Source organism: Balaenoptera borealis, assembly GCF_965194805.1.
Source record: "Balaenoptera borealis genome assembly, chromosome: 3".
NCBI lineage: Eukaryota > Metazoa > Chordata > Mammalia > Artiodactyla > Balaenopteridae > Balaenoptera > Balaenoptera borealis.
In genome coordinates, this window is record NC_138866.1 from 30,108,104 (window position 1) to 30,126,246 (window position 18,143).

The 18,143-nt window shown below is 40.4% G+C and overlaps 1 long non-coding RNA gene across 1 annotated transcript; it reads left to right on the forward strand.

Annotated features, from left to right (window-relative positions):
- Window positions 1-233: 233 nt before the first annotated feature.
- On the forward strand, window positions 234-14,306 carry LOC309625201. Its single transcript, XR_014242384.1, has 2 exons — window positions 234-6,622; window positions 10,766-14,306. It is a non-coding gene; the product is annotated as an uncharacterized lncRNA (long non-coding RNA).
- Window positions 14,307-18,143: the final 3,837 nt, after the last annotated feature.

Sequence of the window (18,143 nt, forward strand, 5' to 3'; positions counted from 1 at the left end):
CGTGTCTGTCCATCCATGTGACCAGAGGCTCCTCACTAGCTGCATTGCCCTGGACTAATTACTAACTTCTCCGTGTCTCAGTTTCCTCATGTGTAATGTGGAGATGTTCAGAGATGATCACGGAGAGATTGTGAGGATTAATGAGTTAGCATGTGTAGTCCTTAGAGCAGGGCCTCACATCTAGGGAGCGCTCAGGCAAGGTTACCTATTACTGTTGTCATTGTCATTGTTGTCATTGACCAATGTAACAAAGCCCATCTGGGCATCACTCTTTCCCCAGCGTAAACCAGGACTTGTCTATCATGAAGATCACTCCAGCTACAACAGACGTCTTGGGAATGAGGAGAGGAAAGGAGCAATACATGAGCTCAAGAAACCAGAAGCCCCTAGAGGACCCCGAGACCCAATGTTTTATCCCCCCAGAAACCCTGTAGCTGCAACATGTCTGGGGCCAGATGTCTCTCCAGCCACCACCCCCACCACCTACGACTGTGCCTGTGGCTTCTATCTTCTCTGTTCCTGTAGGCGGGGCCCAGGAGCAGCTAAGAGAGGCCTCAGAGCCAGAGGTCACTTGTTCCAGGGTCAGCCTGGAGACTTATACAGCCCCTTAGGAACCTCCTAGGCCCCTGACCCAGGAAGAAAGGGGGATCGCAGAGCCCACAGCACCTCAGACCTCTGAAACCTGCCTGTCTCTATTTTTCACAGATTAGGATTGGGTGACCCGTCAGTCTGCTTCCTCAGTAACAACCCCTTTGGCCAACAACCATATTGTCTTATAAGAGTCTGGCCCTTGGGTCTTCCCCTCTTTTTGCTTACCCCCTTCTTCAACCCCCTTTCTTTCCATAGCTGCCAGACATGGCCCCTATTTGGCCCCTTAACTCCATCTTTTCCTTTGAGACATGGTATATGGTATATATAAGCAGCTAAAATCCTTATCCTGCCTCTCACAATACTTCCCCACCCCACCCCCATCCAGGCATGGAACAAGGTTTCTTCTTGGAAACCTCTGTCTCTGTTAACTCATCTGGCAGACTCTGAGTCCAGGGCACATTGTTGAGCGTGCCTCACAATGCCCAGGTTTATCACATAATGACAACAAAATTGCAAAGTGTCTCAAATGGCTGTGGCTACATCAGTAGGATTCCACATGCAAGGTCTCAGAGGAACCTCCTTTGTGCAGGTATGAGGACCTGATTCCCCTGGCAGCCAATTCAGGAATTAGACAGGTGCGAGGCAATTCATTTGGCAGCAGGGGAGCTTGCATTAACCACCTCTTGGTTTCCCTTAACTTCCCTTGTTCAGCCCCTTCATGTCCTGTAAATGACAAACTTCTCAGGACTCCTCTGACCGAGGGTGGTAATGAAGGAGGGAGCCTGACCCACACTTCTCCTGACAAAACGACCCTGGTTGCTACCCTGCATATTAATAGATTTCAGATCTAAGTGGTTACGGTAACCCAGTCCCTCTGATGGTGGCCTAGGAGAGACCTCTTTTGTCTCTTCCTTCTTGTTCTTCAAAAGGATTTCCAGAAAAGCAAAGGAATAGAATTATGGGTAGCCTTGTCTTCCATTGCCTCTCCTTTTATGTTTGTACCACTGCTCTGTGACTCCTGCAGTCCATGGGCATAAATCTCTGACCACAAGGTCACAATCCCAGCTCAGCCAGGTGGCCTGCCATTGCCCCCAGGAGCCATGTCTCCCACACCCAAAATGACCTAACTGATCCCTTTGACTATTTCAAAATGGCAGTAAGAAGCTGTATGTTCTCCATGTTGGGCCTCACCTGTGGAATGTGGATGAAGGAATATACTACATGTGACAGGGTGTAGATACAAAGCAGAATTTGGGAGTAAACTTACAAGCAGTAAGAGGAGACATGCGTCCCCCACCACCAAGCTCTCATTATCCCAAGGAAAGTTCAGGAGCCAAGGCACAGATGGGTGTACCTTGCCCTGTGCTCCATCTGGAAACTTTCCCTCTGTTGCTTTGCATTTTTATAGGGCAGCCAGAGAACAGCCTCACACACAGGAGAAAAGAGTCTGAGCATAAATTCCAACTGTCCAGGGAGTTTGCAGACCTATGCTGATAGCACCTGGAGACCTTGTGGGAAGTCCAGACTGTGTGCAGCCCCTTATACTGATCCCAGATGGCTTGTTGCCAGGCAACGTGCAGAGACCATCTGGGGTCATTCAGTGGACAGTCTTGTTTGTCGAGCACTAACATCCCAATCTTGGGATGCTGAGTGCTAGCAACATGTTTTAGGGGATACAGACCTGTGGGCATTGTGATACAGATTTTTAAAATTTATCTCTTTTTTAATGGTAGTTGAAGAAAGACAACTCAAATGCTTAGTATGAATTTATACATTTAGAGATGTGTGCAATGTCTCAGTGTGCAATTTCTTTCTGAATAGCCTTACCATCAAATAGACTTTTCCCATCACAAAGTTATTTGGCTACACAACTTTCCTAAAGCACGACTGTTTTGTTTTTTTTTTTTTACTTTGTATTATGAAAATTTTCAAATATATACAAAAATAGAAAGAATAGTGTAATGAAACCCATTACCAATCACTGAGATTCAGCAATTTTCAACACACTGCCAATCTTGATTTATCCATACCTCCTACCACTTGCTGATTATTTTTTAAGCAGTTTTATTGAAGTATAATTTCCATACCATTAAATTCAGTCGTTATACTTATATAAGTCAATGCCTTTAACTAAATTTATAGATCTGTGTAACGGTCACAAAAATTCAATTTTAAAACATTTCCAACACTACAAAGGTTCACTCATTCCACTTGTAGTCAATACCTATTCCCACCTCCAGCCCCAGGCAAACGCTGATCTATTTCCTGTCTCTACAGATTTGCTTACAAGTCTTTGTGTGGACATACTGCTTTCATTTCTTTTGAGTAAATACCTAGGAATGGAATAAATGAGCCATATGGAAAGTATATACTTAGCTTCTTAAGAAATCACCAAACTGCTTTCCAAAATAGTTGTACCATTTTACATACCCTCTAGCATTATATTAAGGTTCCAACTTCTCCACATCCTTACTAATATTTGTTACTCAAATACTGTGGTTATTTGAGTGGCTATCTCACTGTGGTTTTGATTTGCATTGCTCAGATGGCCAATGATGTTGAACATCTTTTCATACGCTTATTAGCCATTTATATATCATTTTTGGACAAATATCTATTTAGATCTTTTGCCCATTTTTAAATTGGGTTATTACTGAGCTGTAAGAATCCTTTCTATGTTCTGAATACAAAACCCCTTTCAGATACGTGATTTCCAAAAGTTTTCTCTCATTCTATAGATTTTTTCACTTTCTTAATGATGTCCTTTGATGAATGCAAGTTTTTAATTTTGATAATGTCCAATATATGCATTTTTTCTTTTGTTATTTGTGCCTTTGGTGTCATATCTAAGAAGCCACTGCCTAATTGAAAGTCATGAAGATTTATGCCTATGTTTACTTCTAAGAATATTATAGTTTTGGCTTTTCCTAAAATGGCCTTGTTCCATTTGGAATTAATGTTTCCATGTGGTGTGATGTAGGTATCCAAATTAATTATTTTACATGTGGATATCCAGTTTTCCCAGCACCATTTATTGAAAAGATCATTCTTTACTCATTGAATTGCCTTGGTACCCTTGTTTAAAATCTGTTGACTATAACTGTGACAAATTTTCTCTCATTTCCATTCTGTTGACCACTATGTCTATCTTTATCAGTACTTCACTGTCTCAATTACTATAGCTTTATAATAAGTTTTGAAATCAGAAACTGTCAAACTTTGTTCTTTTTCAAGATTGTTTTGCTATTCTAGGCCCCTTGAATTTCCATACACATTTTAAAATCAGCTTGTCAATTTTTGCAAAGAAGCTGGCTGGGATTTTGATAGGGATTGCATTGAATCTGTAGATCAATTTGAGGAGTACTGCCATCTGAGCACTATTAAATCTTCTGATCCATGAACATGGAATGTCTTTCCACTTATTTGGGTCTCCTTTTAATTTCTTTCAACAATGTTTTGTAATTTTCAGAGCATAAGTTTTGCACTCTTTTAATGAAATTTATTCCTAAATATTTTAATATTTTTAATGCCATTGTAAATGGAATTGCATTCTTAATTATATTTTTGGATTGTTCAATGCAAGTATATAGAAATATAATTGACTTTTTATATTGATCTTATATCCTGCAACATTGCTGAACTAATTTACTAATTCACATAGTTTTTTAAGTGGATTCTTTAGGATTTTCTATATAGAAGATCATGTTGTCTGCAAATAGAGAGGGTTTTACTCCTTTCTTTCCAATCTGGATGCCTTTAATTTATTTTTCTTTCCTAATAGCTCTTGCTAGAACCTCTGGTACAATGTTGAATAGAAGTGGCAAGATAGAATATCCTTATTTTGTTCCTCATCTTAGAGGAAAAGCATCCAGTCTTTCACCATTGAGTAAGATGTTAGTTGTTAGATTTGCCAAACTCCTCACTCCACCATGCTAAAAAGTCCCATGTCCAGCACAATTGGCTATTCTAGGTCCTTTGCATTACCATATGAATTTTAGGATCAGCTTGTCTATTTATGCAGAAAAGGCAGCTGGGATTTTAATAGAGATTGTTTTGAATCTGTACATCAATTAGGTGAGTATTGTCATCTTAAAGACATTAAGTTTTTTGATCCATAAACTTGGTGTATGTTCTAAAGTGGGTATCTGTCCACTCTCTTAGGTATGGACCTCTAGAGAGCCTTCAATTCCTTAGTACCATAAATAATGCTCTAATAAACATTCTTATAAATAAGCATGTCTCCTTATGAACCTATGTGAGAATTATTTTGGAAAATGTAACCAGGAGTAAATCGCCTATACATATGGTGTGAATTTGTATTTAAATTTACCAAATAGTGCTAGACTACTCAGAAAAATGGCTATGCCAGTCTACCATCCCACCAGCAGTGCATGAGTATTTCTATATTCCCAAACTTTATGCTAATAAGTGGCATTATCAGTCTTCCTAATTTTTGACACCCTGATATGTGTAAAATAATATTTTGTTATTGTTTTAATTTGCGTTTATCTTATAATTAATGAGTTTGAGACTCTTTTCATATGTTTGATGGCCTTTTGGGTTTCCTCTTTAAATCATGTTCTCATGACCTTTGTCCATTTTGTATTAAGGTTTCTGTCATTTTCTTGATGGTTTGGAAGTTTTTTATATACTCTAGATCCTTGCTATTCAGAAGCATTGGCATCAGCTGGGAGCTTGTTAAAAGTACAGAATTCAGGGCCCCATCCCAGACCTACAGAATCAGAATCTGCAGTTTAACAAAATCCCCCAAGGAATTAGAATCCCTATTAAAATTTGACACGCAGTGTTCTAGATATTAATCCCTTTTCAGTTTTAAACACTGCAGATATCTTCTGTCATTCTATCAAAAGACATCCATGATTTATTTTGTTGAAAATAAATACTTAATTTTCATTTAGACAAATAAAATTTTTGTCTTATGGTTTATGCTCTTAGTTCAAAACATTATTGTCGACATTTTTTCCTGTTAACTATATAATCTTTTATATTTAGTTTTTTTTTTTCCATCTTGAGTGCATCTTTTTATGTGGTGTTAGGTAGACATCCAGTGTATTTTCACCATATAGTTGTTATTTTTCTCAGTACCATTTGACAGACAAGCCAGTCAGTCCTCACTGATATGTGGTACCATGTTTATCTCATATTAAGTTCTCCTATACCTTTGGGTCTTGCTGAGCTCTCTCTTCTGCTTCAGTAGTCCATTTGACTGTTCTTGTGTCAATATCACACTGTTTATGGGTTTTTTGTTGTTGTTGTTTTTGTTATAATTCTGTGATGTGTTCTGTATTTGGTAGGGCAAGTACCCCTCTTTATGCTTCTTTTTTAAAACTATCTTACCTATTTGTAGACTTTGACTTTTTTCCACGTAAATTTTATCATAAGTTTATCAATATTCTCAAAAAGTTCAAATTGAATCTTCATTTTGATAATAGCAAATTTTTAGATAACTGGGGAATGGATTGTAGTCCCATTCTAGAACATAGGATATCTCTCCATTTATCGGATCTTCCCCTATAGCCCTTATAGAAGACTTGGTATTCTTGGTTAATTTTTAGAAACTTTTTATTTTTGATAACTATTGTAGATAGCATGCTTTGTTGTTGTTGTTGTTCTTACATTTTCTAGTTAATTGTTGGTGGTATAAAAACTGGTATTGGTTTTTTCATTGATCTTTAATCCAGCAATATTTCTGTGGTGAGTTATAAATTTGTCCACATATTCCTTGATCTTCCTTTCAAGAAGTGGAACCTATCCTTCTCCCCTTGAGTGTAGATTTAGTGACCCACGTCTAACAAATAGAATGTGGTGATGGTGTGTGACTTCTGAGACGTTAAATCATAAAATTTAATTCAGTTTCCTCTATTTTCTTTCAGGGCATTTGCTGTATGAGGAGCCACCTGCCATATCGTGAGGACACTTAGCAGTCTTATGGAGAGGTCTGCGTGGTGAGAAACTGAGGCCTTCTGCCAATGGTCACGTGAGTGAGCCATCTTTCAAGTGAATCCTCCAGGTACAGTCAAGTCTTCAGGCTGATAACTGTAGGCCCCAGCCAACATCTTGACTGCAATTTCATGAGAGACCCTCAACCAGACCGCTTATCTAAGTCACCAGTGACCACATATTATATGATTCCATTCATATGAAATGTACAAAATAAGTAAGCCTATAGAGACAGAAAGTAGATTAGCAGTTGCTTAGGACTGGGGACTGGGGGAGAATGGGATGATAGCTAAGGAGTATGGGGTTTCTTTTTGACATAAGAAAAATGTTCCAAAGTTGGCTGTGGCGATTGTTGTGCATATCTGTGCGTATATGAAAATTCATTGAATTGTATACTTTAGATGGGTGAATTGTATGGTGTTATGGGCTGAATGTTTGTGTCCCCTGCCCAAATTCATATGTTGAAGCCCTAACCCCCAACGTAATGGTATTTGAGGTGGGCCTTTGGGAGATAATTAGGTTTAAATTAGGTTATGAGCGTGGGACCCTCATGATGAGACTAGTGCCTTTATAAGGAAGATGGAGAGATCCCCTCTCCACATGCATGCACTCAGGAAAGGCCATGTGAGCACACAGCAAGAAGGTTCTGTATACAAGCCAGGAGGAGGCCCTCACCAAGAACTAAATCTGCCAGCACCTTGATCTTGTTCTTCCTAACCTCCAGAACTGTGAAAAATAAATATCTGTTATTTAAGCTACCCATCTATCTTGTTGTAGCAGCCCAAGCAAACTAAGACATATGGCGTGTGAATTCTAACTCAATAAAGATTTTTTTTTAAAAAAAAAGAAAGAAGGCAAACACAAGGACTAATCGCATCAGTTCATTTCCTCCTTGGAAATCAACTCTGCCTAATATGGGATAAGGTAGCTTTTTCTAGGACCCTTGAAAAACTCAGGAATCTTGTTATCCCTAACTCTAGATTCATGAGACCAACCTTCTTTATATTTACATAACTAAGAGGGACTCACAAGAGAAAGATTTTTCTCAATTAAATAAAAACACACCAAGCTACACTTGTCAATAAATTGTCAATAAAAATCCAAAGAAAGCTACAATAACAGTTTTATATGAATCAAAAAAGTTTTTGATATAAATACAAAGGAGAAATAAAATCTTGTATGTTATTCCCTTACTTTTACTGCTTTGTCTATAACACTGTTGATAGGAAGTGCCTGCACACATCTTTCCCAAAACACATATAATCCAATGTGGGAATGGAGTAAACATCTGTATATATTTGATGTTGGCCCAAACTACCTAAGTGATTCCAAAGCTGATACCTCATTTCCCTAGTAATTAGTAAGAAGAGTTATTAAAAATTGTGTTGCTTTACAAAATAAGCCAAATTCCTTCTGTGTTAAATTCCTTGGAAGACTCTATTTTAATTCCTAATCCAGCTCAGTCTGGAAAGGCTGATTGCTCAGCTCGTGGTGCTAAACTATATTGTCCTGCTGTATTTAAGATGTTTAAGGTAAATTAATTCAGAGTTGCTGCTAAGTGTGAGCTCATCAATAAAAGCACAACAAATCAGATTTTTCCCCTGTAAGTGGTTTCAACAGCTGTCTTCTCACCCTCCCTGGTGCCCCTCCCCCTCTTCCATGCTTGTTATCTCTTTAAGAAATCAGCCTCCTCCAGAGCCGGGAGTTTCACCTTCTCTTTTGCTTCTTGCTGTATCTCCTCACCCTCCCCAACGCCTAATCCAAGCATGGGGGTGACAGAGGCAGGAATCACCCAGCAGAGTAGATCACAGTGGCTGTCATGTCTATGCTCTAAACCCAGGCTCTGGATTCTTTAAAAGCGCTTCTCAATCAATCAGAATCTTTTTACTGTTTTTTTAACACATAGTTATGACAGTGCTAGCTACCTGCTTTTCTTGCCCTCAAAATACGAGAGGTAGCTAACTGGTGGTTGGAGGTTAGCCCCAATCAGAGATCATAAGCATCAGATAACAGAAAGGAAGAAGGTAGAAAACCCTGACCTTGAAAATCACAGCCATCACTTAATGCGGATGCAAGGAAACATATCTCAATAGCCGCTTGGGAGTTTATTGTTCTGTAGAAACAGAATTCCTATCCTGAATCATGATCCTGAGACTTAGAAAGATTCTGCCACGCTCAAGATAGTCTCTTGGGTTGGCCACAAAGTTCGTTAGGGTTTTTCTGTAAGATCTTCTGGAAAAATCCGAACTAAAATTTTGGCCAACCCAGTATTTCAAAAAGCAGAGAAATAATATAATAAAGTTATATATTTATGTATGTATGGAAAAGTTTCATTCAAAAAGGTAAAGAAAGTTTTAAAACATTGGCACTTGGAGAAGAAAATTTTGTTATGTAAGAGTTAGCCTTTTTAAAACAGCCCATTCCTAGTTACTCTGAATTAATAAAGGTGAACCTGATATAGAAAACAGCTACAGAGCAAAGAATTAGTTGCTAACATTAGCGATTCTCACATAGTAATATTTGGTGAAATTCCAGAATCCCCTCCTTAAACAAATGTTGAATACCTAGGATGTGCCAGATGCTGAGTTAGGTAACATGAGGAAATCAGATATGGTACCTGAATCAAAGAGCCTGGGCCAAGTGAGGAGGGCATCTGGATCAAGAAATAATTACCACACAATGTGGTACTATTGTGAAGTGGTTCAGAGCCGTAAAGGGAGCAGTGTATTCTACTTGGAAAGAATAAGAAAGGCTTAAAATAAGGTGTACCTTTTGAGATGTGTTTTATTGGGTTTTTAAGGGTGATAATAAACCTCATTCATCCCCTTGGAGTTTGAACCAACTGAGAAATAGAATAGGGAGTAAATGTTGCATATAAAACTGGATTCGAGAATGAGGCTTGGGGCTATGGGTGAAAAAAATCTTCACATTTCTCTCATAGTCTAGACTTCAGTATCTGCACACAGGGAGTTCATGAGAAAACCAGGTGAGCAGGGCAGACTCTGAGCCAGCAGCAGGCCGGGTTGTGAACTGTGACACAAAAAGTTGAACGCAGAAGAGAGAGAAAGGCCATGTGTAGGGGTGATTTTAGCCTGTTAGCCTCACTGAAGAGAGAAATATAACTATGGGGGAGGGTGTCAGATTTCTCCAATGGTCCAGTCAAATAAATCATGCCTCCTTCCATAAGGAGATACAGTCAAGAGGAAAAGAGAGGGGCCAGTGCTGTTTCTGCAGTACTGTTTCCTCCTGGTGAGTGTAGCAAGTGCGCCCTCCCCTCAACCTCAAAATGATCAGCAGTGATAAGCATCACATGCCACAGGTCTTGAAGGACAAACAGAAATTCAACAGGTAGATGAGAGGGAGCATTCCAAGCAGAGAAAAAACAACAGCAAAGCAGGGCAGTTTCAGTGTCCAAAGTGCCTTGGGAAATGGGGAGTAAACATAGGGAGTTTGTGAAATATGTCAGTTTTCTAACCAAAGGTGGTCGATGCCCCAGAATAAATATTTCTATTTCTCTAAGTCTAAGCCCTTACTTCTTATTGTACTCAGTTCAGGATCTAAAAACAGCACAGAAGGGCACCACAAGTTTGTATTTATCTTGCTTGGGGTTTGCTGAGCTTTCTGAATCTGTGGGAGGGGAATCTGTCTTTCATCAGTTTGGGAAATTTTTAAGCATAACCCCTATTGTTTCTTTCCATTCCCTCTTTCTCTGCTTCTGAGACTCCAGTGACCCCACATGTCACACTGTTGATGTTTACTTTTTCATATTTTTCTTCTGTATATTTATTTTGAATACTTTCTAGTAGCCTGTCTTCCAACTAGTTAGTAAATTATGTTCACAATCTGACATTAAACCCATTCATTGAGTTCTCAAGCTTAAATATTGTATTTTCCAGTTCTAGAATGTCCATTTGATTCTTTCTTTATAGATTCTATTCCAAATGTCTGGTGAAATTCTCTATTCTGTCATCTCTTTTGTCCATCCTTTTCTCTACTTTCTTGAGTATATTAATCATAGCTATTTAAAAGTTCTTATCTGTTACTATCTGGACCATCTATGAGTTTATTTCTATTGTCTAGGTTTTTAATTTAGTTATCTGTGGTACAATCTTGCTTTTCACGTGTTTGGTAATTTTTTATTAGATGCCAGACATTTTGATGAAAGACCTGTAAAGGCTCCAAATGATGTTATCTTCCCCTTTTCCTCTGTTAGGCATCAGGCAGGAGACTGTCCATCAGAGGCTGAGCTGAATCAGGCCTAGGATGAGATTTTGGTAAGAGTTTTGGCAAGACTCGGTCTACCTCCAGCTTACCCTGTGCCTAGGGTGTGACTCTGCAGAGTTTTCAGTTAGAGCCTGGCCGGTCTTTGGCTCCTTCACCTGAACACTACAGGAGAGCTCTGCCCTTCACAGGTTTGCAGCTTAGCTTTTTTAACATCTCGCCTCACACAGATTCAAACTTTAGTACATATCCTGAGAGGGAGCCCAGCCATCTGTCTGAGGTCCCTTAGTCTTCAGTTGTATCACCCCAGTTTCTCATAAATATCATAAGCTCTCCACCTCTAGCTGCAGACTTAGAGGCAAGCCTCGACTCCCAGGCTCTAGCAGCTTCCAGAATTCATAAGTGACCCCAGGTAAAAAGGGCCTATGGAATCTCAGTGTCAGTGTACCCCTCTCCCTATAGCTTTCATCAGTTGCCTTTTTGTTTTCAGTTCATTTCCACCTGGCCATTTTAGTTTCTTCAGCACCCCTAGACCATAGAATATTTCACTCCGCCTTTTAAAACTTGTCACCTAACTCTTTTGTCACCCTCACAGCCTCAGATTCAGAAAAGTTTTTACGGGGGAGCTAGCCACGAGTTGGAGACTCCTAAAACCCCCGCTTTGAGCAGTGCAACCCCGCAGGGCCCCCGAGAGTTTGGCTGCTCCCCGCCTCGCGTGGTGCTCAGCCCAGCCCAGAATCAGAAAATGACCCAGGGAAATAAAGGGCAGCCAATTGTCCACTCAGCTCTGGACAGTTCTCCCCTTTCTGAAATGTTAGTCCATTTATCCTTGTAGCTTCCTCAACTCTTTGATGCCATTAAAAATATGACTTTTCTAATTTATCCAGTTTTTTCTGCTCTTTGTCAGTAAGTGAGTTGGTGTGCCATGACCTACTCTAGCCTACCCAGAAGCAGAACTCAGCTTCACAAGTTTGCCTATGCCCTCAGCTAAACCGCTGCTCACCCCGCCCCACCCCCCAAATGTGAACCCTCAATATGCCCTTCATTCTGCAGTCTTTTTCCTCATTGGACTCTTCACTTCTATAGATACTGGTGGCAATCTCCGGTCACCAAGTTTTCACCCCCCCTACAGCCCTGGTCTCCCGCGTCCACCACAGCCCTGGTCTCCCCTGTCCACCACAGCCCTGATCTCCCCTGTCCACCACAGCCCTGGTCTCCCCTGTCCACCACAGCCCTGGTCTCCCCGGTCACCACCGCCCTCCACTAAGGATCTGCACTCAGTGTGGGGAGAGGTGCTAGAGTGCTGAACCCCGTGTCTGGCGGGGCGTAGCTCACAGACTGAGCTGTGGGACTAAAAAGGCTCTGATGCTTCTGACACTCCTGGGTCATCATCCTGCCCGAAGGGGAGTGCATGGCTTTAGGAATGGGATGAGAAAAGAGTTTTTAAAAGCAAAGTCTGCTGAGAAAAGATTTAAGCAAAGGGTCGTGGTTCAAATTTTGGCCCTCATGTGTCCCAAGGGAATGACAAACATTTGCATAAAAATATTTTTATTTTATTTTTTGAAGAAAAATAAGCAAATTTTATTTATCTATTTATTTATTTATTTTTAAATTCTCTATTAGAGTATATTTGAGTTACAATATTATGTTAGTTTCAGGTGTATAGCAAAGTGATTTAGTTATACATACACATATATCTATTCTTTTTTTTAATATTTATGTATGTATTTATTTATTTGGCTGCATTGGGTGTTAGATGGCGGCATATGGGATCTTCACTGTGGCATGAGGGATCTTTAGTTGTGGCATGCGGGATCTAGTTCCCTGACCAGGGATCGAACCCTGGTCCCCTGCGTTGGGAGCAGAGTCTTAACCACTGGACCACCAGGGAATTCCCTACATATATCTATTCTTTTTCAGCTTATTTCCCCATATAGGTTATTACAGAGTATTGAGTAGAGTTCCTTGTGCTATATAGTAGGTCCTTGTCGATTATCTATTTTATATATAGCAGAGTGTATATTTAAATTGGGAGATTTACATACACACACACACACACACAGACATCTAGATTCCTGTTGCTTCTTTAAAAACCAAGTGATCTGGTAACTGGGCTCATAGTCTCAAAAGCAAATGCTGTCCTGAGGCAGGACATGCCCCTCCAGCAGAGCCTGGAGTGGGGTCAGTGGGTTGCTTAGTGTAAGCAGGGTCTGCGAGTGCAGAGCCAGCATTTGTATCATCACCCAGAGAGTGAACGCCTCCTTACATTTTCACCCCAATGTCTCACTCTCCTCACCTGCCTCACTCCAGTCTGGTCCTGCCCTCCAGTGCCTCACCTGCCTCCTTCCTCATTCAGGTAGCCCGCCTGGTCCCCGTGTGCATGGAGGAGGCTGCATGAGCAACTCCGGCTCCCGTAAGGACTAAGCCAACCATCACCCTCACACACACCTCTTCTCTTGTCACAACAGCAGACACAGCAACCCAGGGAAGCTCATTCTGACTACTCAGCCACAAAAAAGAATGAAATAATGCCATGTGCAGCTACCTGGGTGGACCCAGAGATTATCATACTAAGTAAAGTCAGTCAGACAGAGAAAGACAAATATCACATAACACGTACATGTGGAATCTAAAATATGACACAAAGGAACTTATTTACAAAAAACAGAAACAGACTAACAGACATAGAAAACATGTTTACCAAAGGGGAAAGGGGGCGAGGGATAAATTAAGGGTAACATATATACACTACTGTATATAAAAGAGATATACAGCAAGGACCTACTGTATAATACAGGAAACTATATCTTGTAATAAACCATAATGGAAAAGAATTTTTAAAAAGAAAAGGAAAGCTTATTCTGAAAACTCTCCCTCTTTCCTTCACGACTCCTTAAATGAAATGTTTGTATTAATCACAAACAACTTCATTATCCAGTGGGAAAGCGAATCTGTGGCCCTTCACAGTGTTCTGAGTCCCTGCACAGCTCGATTGTGCCTCAGACAAGAAGCCAGTTGCTAGGAGACCAGCAAGCAAACTTCAAGAGTTGAGTGGTTTCTACTCTTTTTCTCTGAAGTTCTCTATCCAATCCCAGCCCAGCCCAGCCTATCAGTACATTAAGAAAAATAAAAATGGCAAACACACACACACACTCTCCCTTCCACAGCTTCAAAGAAGACTTTGTTATCAGAGAAATAACAAAATTTTTTTATTTAGAGTTTATTAATATAGAGTAAAATATAGTCTCAACTTTCTAACTTTTACCTGGAACTGTGCTGTCTGCTTTCTTTAGGATATCAGCATGCTGTGCTGCTATAGTCACCCCTATGAAGTTGCAAGGGCTTTTTTCTTTTTCTTTTCATGTTCCTTCTTCTAGAAATATGAAGGTGATGGGTTGGACCACAGAAAGAAACCTAAAAATATAAAAGAACTAGGAAACTCTTCTACATTGAATTTGCAATGTAAAGACAACTTTGTTGATCAAATAGCTTGGATCCCTTAGAAGATATGTGAATCCAGTTAAATGATAAAAGTCCTAAAATATTCACAATGTAAATATGCAGCACCGATAAGAGATTATTAAATATCATGTGCCACAGACATGTCTAATTTTGTCCTTCCAGTGGCAGATGGTAAACAGGATGTTGAGAAATTGAGGTTGGGGTCTCCGAGTCTGCAGGAGCCCCTTAACGGGGCTCATTTGTAAACAGGAACCCTTTTAGGCATCCTGGGCTGGGGATCCTGTGATCTCTTTCAGCATTTCCTAAAGTTTTCCGTCTGGGACAGGCTGACCCCAATACTATCCTGGAACCTATGCTTTATGCCTGAAAGAGCTGGAAGGATTGCAAACACAGTCTAGCCTAGAGAGACTAAAATATTTACTATCTAGCCCTTTACATAAAAAGTTTGTGCATCTCTGCTTGCAATGAATGCCTAAAATTTAAACTTTTTTTAGTTCTTCTCTTAGAACAAGAATATTATCTTTTACAATATTTGCAAAACCAGTTAAAAACATTCATTAACTTCAACTTCCTTGTTTTCTTCTGGCAGCTCAATGATATGTATAAAAATGTTAGTTATGCACCATGATTTTGTCCCTCCCTAGTACAATCTAGTTGAATTGGATATATGTATGTTTTTTTGACTTTATTACTCATAAATTAATAATCTCATTTTGAATTCTCCATCCTAGGGAGGGATTATTTCTTTAATTTTTATCCAAACTACATGTTTCGGCCATTATAGCATCACATTTCAAAATCATTTCTGTTAAACTTAAAAATTACCCATTGTTTTCTATAAATATTGCACTGTTAGTGCCATCAAAAGCATCATTATATTTGGCTAAATATTGGACGTATAATATTTCAAGTCTTGACATGTATTTCCTTGTCATTGTTGAATATCTTGACTGTTGGCTGCTTATCTAGTCTTCTGTCCATTTTCATAATGACATGAGTGCATTTTGACATGCAAACCTGCTCACTTTCAACATTTCCTGTTTCTAAAAAATTTAAGCAGTCCATTTCTCTAAAGATTTTCTATTTCTTTTATCTTTTCAGCCTTTTTTTCTGATTTCCTCTGTCAGATTTTCTATTTTTTTCATCATCCTGATTTGTTCTCCTCTTTTCAAGGATCTGGAGAAATTAAAGGGAATTGTATCCCAAATGCACACAATTTTAATATCTATTTATCAAAAATGTAAATTACCATAAATGTAAACATAAAAATGATTTGGTATATTACTTCAAATATGTTACCCCTAGACCTTTACATACACAGGCTGAAGAGTAATATGAATTGTTTAATAGTACAAAATTGTCCTCAGCCACCATATGCACCTGTTGTGAATGTCACAGAATTGGGACCATGAACTGGAACATGAAGAGAAGCTAGAAAATGGACACTTCAAACTATACAGAAGCAACACTTTGCTGTGCACAAAGCTATTCCTTTGATGCTACTTAAGAGGATGCATTTGACAAGCTAACGTGTCTTTTCTCCACCCTAGACATTCCCCGTGCTCAACTCCTCCCCACATTTCACAGTGGTATCCAGCTCCCTGCAAGCATTCCGTCTCCACCACCTTTTGTTTTGAAGCCACAGAGCAAAAGACAAGGGCAGGCATTTCTCTGAGGCCTGATAGGTTTTAGTAAGGCGACTGTTTGGGGTTTACAGGTGACTCTGTGCCAGCACTGGGGGTTGTGTCCTGAGTGCGTGTGTGTGTGTGTGTGTGTGTGTGTGTGTGTGTGTGTGTGTGTAGTGTGTGTACATGCATGATTTGTGGGCCCTGTATAGCGTGGCACCCCTCTTGCCCAGGCTTAAAGGCTGGTGCCGAGAGTGAGGGGCCATTTGGAGCTTACCCCTGCCTCAAGCTGTGCTGGGCACGGAGAAACAGGAAGACTGGAATGAGATTCTGAGAGCTTCCCCCATGCCCAGGAAGGGGACGGGAGTCCTTAGGTTCTGAGCACAGCATCGCTGGGATGTGGCAGGACCTCGAGGAGAATATCTGCTGGAACACAGCTGGGGCTGTGACCTGGGGAGTGACCTCCATGCCCTGGCTCAGCAGATAAGAACAAGGAGCGTATCAAACCAGGATATGGTGACCAGAAGACCTGGGACCTCCCTGCTAGGACCCCTGGCACCTTTATATGAGCCTGGGAGGGCAGGTGAGAGCTTCAGTCATTACCAAGATGGAATTCCCTTTCAACCTAGCCAGATTAGAGCAGATAGGATAGATCTGGATTGGGAAGAAAGGAAAGAAATGTGACATTTCTTACACACCGTTTTATTCAGTAAAGTCATAATCCACTCCATAAATAAGTTTGGTGAATCCTGACACTCTTCTCCTCCTTTTCTCTCTCTTGAAGTGGGGGGAGCTCATGGTCTGGGGAAGGGTGGACTCCAGGGCCTTCCCTGCTGGACAATCTTGACATGTCTGGAACTTGCTTTAGGGGAAAAACAAAATGTCTGGGTACTTAGCAGATCACTTTGTGGAGAATTCCTGGTCAGAGAAATCAGGGCCCCCGCAGCTCATCCCCACCCCACTCCCTAGTTCTTTCCAGTTGCTCTGGCTCCCCAGGACTTTCCAGATGCTGGTGGGAGGGTTATAGGTGGGAGGAGGTTTTCCCATCAGTCTGAGGGGAGGAAAACGGAAACCACGTGGAGCCATCAACAGAAGTTCTCTGTCTTCTCAACACCTTCTGGGTTGAAGCAATGCCTTTTTAAAAATTGAAGTATAGTTGATGTATGATATTATATAAGTTTCAGGTGTACAACATAGTGATTCACAATTTTTAAAAGTTATACTCCATTTACGGTTATTATGAAATATTGGCTATATTCCCTGTGTTGTACAGCATATCCTTGTAGCTTATTTATTTTATGCATAGTAGTTGGTACCCCTTAATCCCCTACCCCTGTCTCACCTCTCCCCCTTCCTTCTCCCCCTTGGTAACCACTAGTTTGTTCTCTATATCTGTGAGTCTACTTTTTTGTCATATTCATTATGTGTCTTAAAAAATTTTTTAGATACCACATATAAGTGATATAATACAGTATTTGTCTTTTCTTTGTCTGACTTATTTCACTTAGCTTAATACCCTCCAAGTCTATTCATGTTGTTGCAAATGGCAAAATTTCATTTTTTTAATGGCTGAGTAATATTCCATTGTGTATACACACCACATCTTCTTTATCCATTCATCTGTTGATGGACACTTAGGTTGCTTCCATATCCTGGCAATTGTAAATAATGCTGCTATAAACATTGGGGTGCATGTATCATTGAAATTAGTGTTTTGGGTTATTTTGGGTATATACCCAGGAATGAAATTTCTGGGTCATATGGTAGTTTTGTTTTAGTTTGTTTGTTTGTTTGTTTTGGCTGTGTTTTGTCTTCGTTGCTGCTCTAGTTGCAGCGAGCAGGGACTACTCCTCAATGTGGTCCACAGGCCTCTCATTGCAGTGGCTTCTCTTGTTGCGGAGCACAGGCTCTAGGTGCACAGGCTTCAGTAGTTGTGCTTTGTGGGCTCTAGAGCGCAGGCTCAGTAGTTGTGGCGCACAGGCTTAGTTGCTCCGTGGCATGTGGGATCTTCTCGGACCAGGGCTCGAACCCGTGTCCCCTGCATTGGCAGGTGGATTCTCAGCTACTGCACCACCAGGGAAGTCCTTATGGTAGTTTTATTTTTAGTTTTTTGAGAAACCTCCATACTGTTTCCCATAGTGGCTGCACCAATTTACATTCCCACCAACAGTGTACAAGGGTTCCCTTTTCTCCACATCCTTGCCAACATTTGTTATTCTTAGACTTTTTGATGATGGCCATTCTGACAGGTGTGAGGTGACATCTCATTGTGGGTTTTTTTGT